At 50.3% G+C, this 4,595-nt stretch overlaps 1 pseudogene; it reads right to left on the minus strand.

Moving 5' to 3' along the window:
* The window catches only part of LOC133028130 (glutamate receptor ionotropic, delta-1-like), a 270,179-nt pseudogene extending 266,045 nt beyond the window's left edge, over window positions 1–4,134 (minus strand).
* Window positions 4,135–4,595: the final 461 nt, after the last annotated feature.

Below are 4,595 nucleotides of genomic sequence, written 5' to 3' on the forward strand. Positions count from 1 at the left end.
TTGTCATGTAGTTATTTAGTTTTTCTTCTTTATTAAATAACGTATTTTCCCTCACAAAGGTCAGAAGTGGTCAGTGAGTATTTGTTGAGTCCATCAGAAACTCATTTCTGCTTTTTTTCCACAAAGACCCCGACATCGTTTCTACTCGTCTGTGAACTGATTCATTTGTTTGACAATCTGGTATTTGTCTGTTTTTCATAATGATTTCTTCCTCTTCTCTGTGAGGGAGGAAGTTAAATGTTAAATCCAACCCTTCACATCAGGACGTCTCCGACAGCTTCATCTCTGAGCTTTCATTAGAGGATTGATTGGAGCCGTGTTTGTTTCTGTTTGCTGCTCTCGGCTCCGACCTTCAGACAAACTGACGCTTCTTGTTTCCACTCACGAACACAGCAGCGTCTGTTTTTCACTCGTTTACTCTCAATCAACCCAAGAAGAGGGGCGGGACTAATTAGTGGAAGCAGCTGCTGTTGTGACTAAATGAGAAGAAAAAGCTGAAGAGTGTCGAGCATCAGCTCAGCAGGAGGTCTCACCGCTGAGGCACACGAGCGCAGGAAGTGGGTCAGAGGAGAAGGAGAACCGGAGGTCCGGGTTCCACGTGTTCATGTGTATCAGCTCTTTTACAGATCCACCCCCCCCACCACCCACCGCCTGCCACTGATCATGGTGAAGAAAAGACACGAAGGGACAAACAAACCGGGACATGTCACCGAGGATCAGGCCGCCACGAGACGGATGCTCAGGCAGGGTTTCAGGGCGGGGGGGTGGAACACTGTCACATCCGATCTGGGCGTCGTGTCGCCTGTCAGTCGGTTCAGGGAAACAGAGCAGGGGGGGGGGGTTCAATCTGAATCTATTTCTACTACACGGTACATGTTTGTTTTTTATACCTTTAAGTTCAACTATGCAGATTTCCAGTGTGTTGTCGTGGTCGAACAGGCGACTGCTTCAGAAAGAGTCTGACCAAAAGTCTTTTGGGAGGTTGAGTCAAACTATAGATATAGATAAACATTATCTAGATAAACATTATCTATATAAAAGCTAGACAAACAACTGGCTCATCTGTCCGAATTACAAACTCTGTGACATCACGAGTCTCGGCGGCTTCGGACCGACATGAAAACACGGCCTCTGCTTCTTCTCTGGAAGGTTTTTACTTCGGTACGAAGAAGAGAATCCAGGGATTTCAATTCAAAAACTGGAGTCGAGTTCATCAATCCATCAAAGCCCAACAGTCTCCTCAGGGAACCGCCTCCTGCGTCCTTCAGGTTTGGTAGAAATCGTTTTACATAATCCTGCCGACTATCAGACAAACACTGATGAAAACACAACCTCCTGAGTGGAGCTAATGAATCCAGGGTGGATCCTAAAGCTCGAGGTTCTCCACTAAACCACCGAGCCACGGGAACCTTTTCTGAGCAATGTGGATTATTGCACCAGAAAGGTTTGAGTATAAAACCACAGACATTCGGATATTTACAGCAGAGCAGATGGTCGTGCAGGGACCGGTGAGGAAACGTGCTAATATGAAATAATGTTCTTTTATGGACGGGCACAGGGTCCAGCCTGAAGAAGACCCAAGCGTCCAGGACCCTGTTGGATCTGCAAAGAATCCAGAGTCTCCTGCAGCTGAGTCTCCTGCTGCAGCGTCACTGGAAACAGCCTCATGATGCGAGCTGTGGTTCAAGAGCAGCAGGGGTCCAGAAGCCGGGGGTCTCAGGTCGGGTTCTGAGTCAGAACAGGTTCCGTGTGTCGGCTTCAGATGAACCAGCTTCTCCTCAGAAGGAGAAACGTCTCTGAAGCTTCTGTCCCTGACATGTGACCCATTCACAGCAGGTGCATCAGGTTCTGTAGGTTCTTCAGTGATGAGGTGGCTAAAGAAGACAGAAATAACCCTGAGCTCAGACCTTCTCTCAACATGTCCTGTGTCCATGAATCGGTCCAGGAGCTGCTCAGTCGCAGCAGCTTGGCTGCAGCGTCTCAGTCTTTGGCATCAACCCGTCTGTTATCTGTTGTATTTAGTGTTCTGTGTTCTGCATAATCCTGAAACTCTGTTCTGTGTTCTGAGATGCAGATTTTCTCCTGAGGGACGGAAACCGATCTGTTCATCTGCGTCCTTTCATCCGTCCCTCCGTCCTCCACAGGACTGGACGTGGCAGCGTCCTGTGAAGTGGCCGGAGAGTCGTGGAGGGGGCGGAGACTTCCCTCGCTGCTCAGCAGGATTTATTTCCAGTGAATGTCAGAAAGATAATTCTATAATTAGACAGCCAGTGTATAAAAGAGCGAGAGGAAACACACTCCCTCTCCTCCAGATTAACTGCTCACATGAATATTCAGCACATTCTTGGTTGTGAGTCTCATCGAACACAGGAGTTTGTCATTGTTAAGTGATGAAGCTCCTTGTTGTGTTGTTTCATTTCAACCTCACGTCTGCTTGTAATGATTCAGGGTTTAGAGAAGGAATCTGTCTCAGTCTTTAGGGAAATGATTTAAAGGAAGTAAATTCGTTTTAAGCTGCAACTCCCCCTTCCTTCTTTTTTCCTATAGGCTTCCCTCTGTCGTTTCCTCTCCTCTTCCACTTCTCTCTTGTTTCATATCCTGTCCTCTCCTCCCTTGTTTCCTCTGCATGTCTCTTTTCCTCTCCCTCTCTCTCTCTCTCTCTCTCCTCTCTCTCTCTCTCTCTCTCTCTCTCTCTCTACTCTCCACTCCTCTCTCTCTCTCTCTCTCTCTCTCTCTCTCTCTCTCTCTCTCTCTCTCTCTCTCTCTCTCTCTCTCTCTCTCTCTCTCTCTCGCTCTCTCATCTCTCTCTCTCTCTCTCTCTCTCTCTCTCTCTCTCTCTCTCTCTCTCTCTCTCTCTCTCTCTCTCTCTCTCTCTCTCATCTCCTCTCCCTCTCTCTCTCTCTCTCTCTCTCTCTCTCTCTCTCTCTCTCTCTCTCTCCCTCTCCCTCCTCCCTCCTCCTCTCCCTCTCCTCTCTGAACCACAGGCCACCGCAGTGCTGCCACTGTTTGACGGACTGAGCTGCAGCAAAGATCTAAACATGTCAAAACCCTTAGATAATAACTATTCCTATTATTTTAACGTCCTCTCTTCCAAACGCCAAACCACCGCATCCAATCAGCCTCCGAGAGGAGATAGTGCAAACTGGGGGGTTGTCTGCGAGCGTGTGATGAGTCGCTTGAATCTGCTCAACGCACAGAATCCTGGACTCCGCTGTGTCCTCCTTCAACGACAGATCTCTACTGACAGAAAAGTGACTTAACAGATATCACAGGAAATCAGAAGATGAAAAATAAGGAGCAGACAGAGAGAGAGAGAGAGAGAGAGAGACGAGAGAGAGAGAGAGAGAGAGAGAGAGAGAGAGAGAGAGAGAGAGAGAGAGAGAGCTCAGGATCTGGTTTGTTTCAGAGCCTGAACAGTCAGCGTTTGTCCCCTCTGTCATCTCTTCCCCTGGCGGAGTTGATTTACATTTCACTCACGTCCAATTCAAAGTTCAGGCTTGTAGATGAGGGAGGCGAGGGAAAGAGGGGTGAGAGGGGAGGAGGAGGAGGGAGGGAGGGAGGGAGGGAGGAGAGAGAGAGAGAGAGGAAGGAGGGAGGGGTGGATAAAACAAAACCCTCCAAACACCCACATCGGGCCAGTGTCTCCTGCCAGCCCTCATTTTCTCTGCATGAGAATGTGAATATTCACCGATATGAGCTCTCTCTCTCTGAGGCAGGGGTGGAAGGATAGAGGGATGAAGGGATGGAGGGATGTAGGGAGGAAAAAATGGAAGGATGGATGGATGGATGGAAGGAAGGATGTCTGGATGGAGGGATGGCGCAGCGCAACACTTGCGGGCACTTCCAGCAGCCTGCATGCAACAGCCTCCCTCCTCCTCCCCGGGAGCCTGGCACGGATCGGAATGATAATCAGGTGTGAAGTCGGGTCATTTCTCTGTTTGACACCCAGTGCATTCTGGGAAACTCCAACATTCATACCAGCCAGAACTTGAACACACCGATGGAAACAGTCTCAGCACAACAGAAGCAAAGAGGAGCAGCTCAGGTCTTACCGATGTGGACGATGGAGTCGCCGCTCACTGTGTTGCATCGCAATATCCATAAGGAATGAAATAACAATATCAGCATTTCCATCTCCGGCTCGAGCCCAAGAGGCGCATCCACGGATCCACGTCGCTGATTCCTGCGTTTCCTCCAGTGACGAGCAAATCCAAAATAAAGCGTCGGTGCGTAAAAGCGGGAGCAGCCGCGGAGTGAAGCAGCACCAACAGGAAGGAGCAGAACCCCCAAATCCAAGAGAGCAAACTGTTGGAGTGGCGAGGGAGAGGAGGGTAGAAAGAGAGAGAAAGAGAAGCTCCCAAGGAAGTGAGGACGAGAGGAGGCACCGGGGGACGAGAGGAGGCACCGGGGGACGAGAGGAGGCACCGGGGGACGAGAGGAGGCACCGGGGGACGAGAGGAGGCACCGGGGGACGAGAGGAGGCACCGGGGGACGAGAGGAGGCACCGGGGGACGAGAGGAGGCACCGGGGTCGGTTCACAGGCTGAGATCCTCCGGACGAGCTGCGACTCTCCACCTCCGAGTCTGAGACACAAC

Source organism: Limanda limanda, chromosome 21 (genome assembly GCF_963576545.1).
Source record: "Limanda limanda chromosome 21, fLimLim1.1, whole genome shotgun sequence".
NCBI lineage: Eukaryota > Metazoa > Chordata > Actinopteri > Pleuronectiformes > Pleuronectidae > Limanda > Limanda limanda.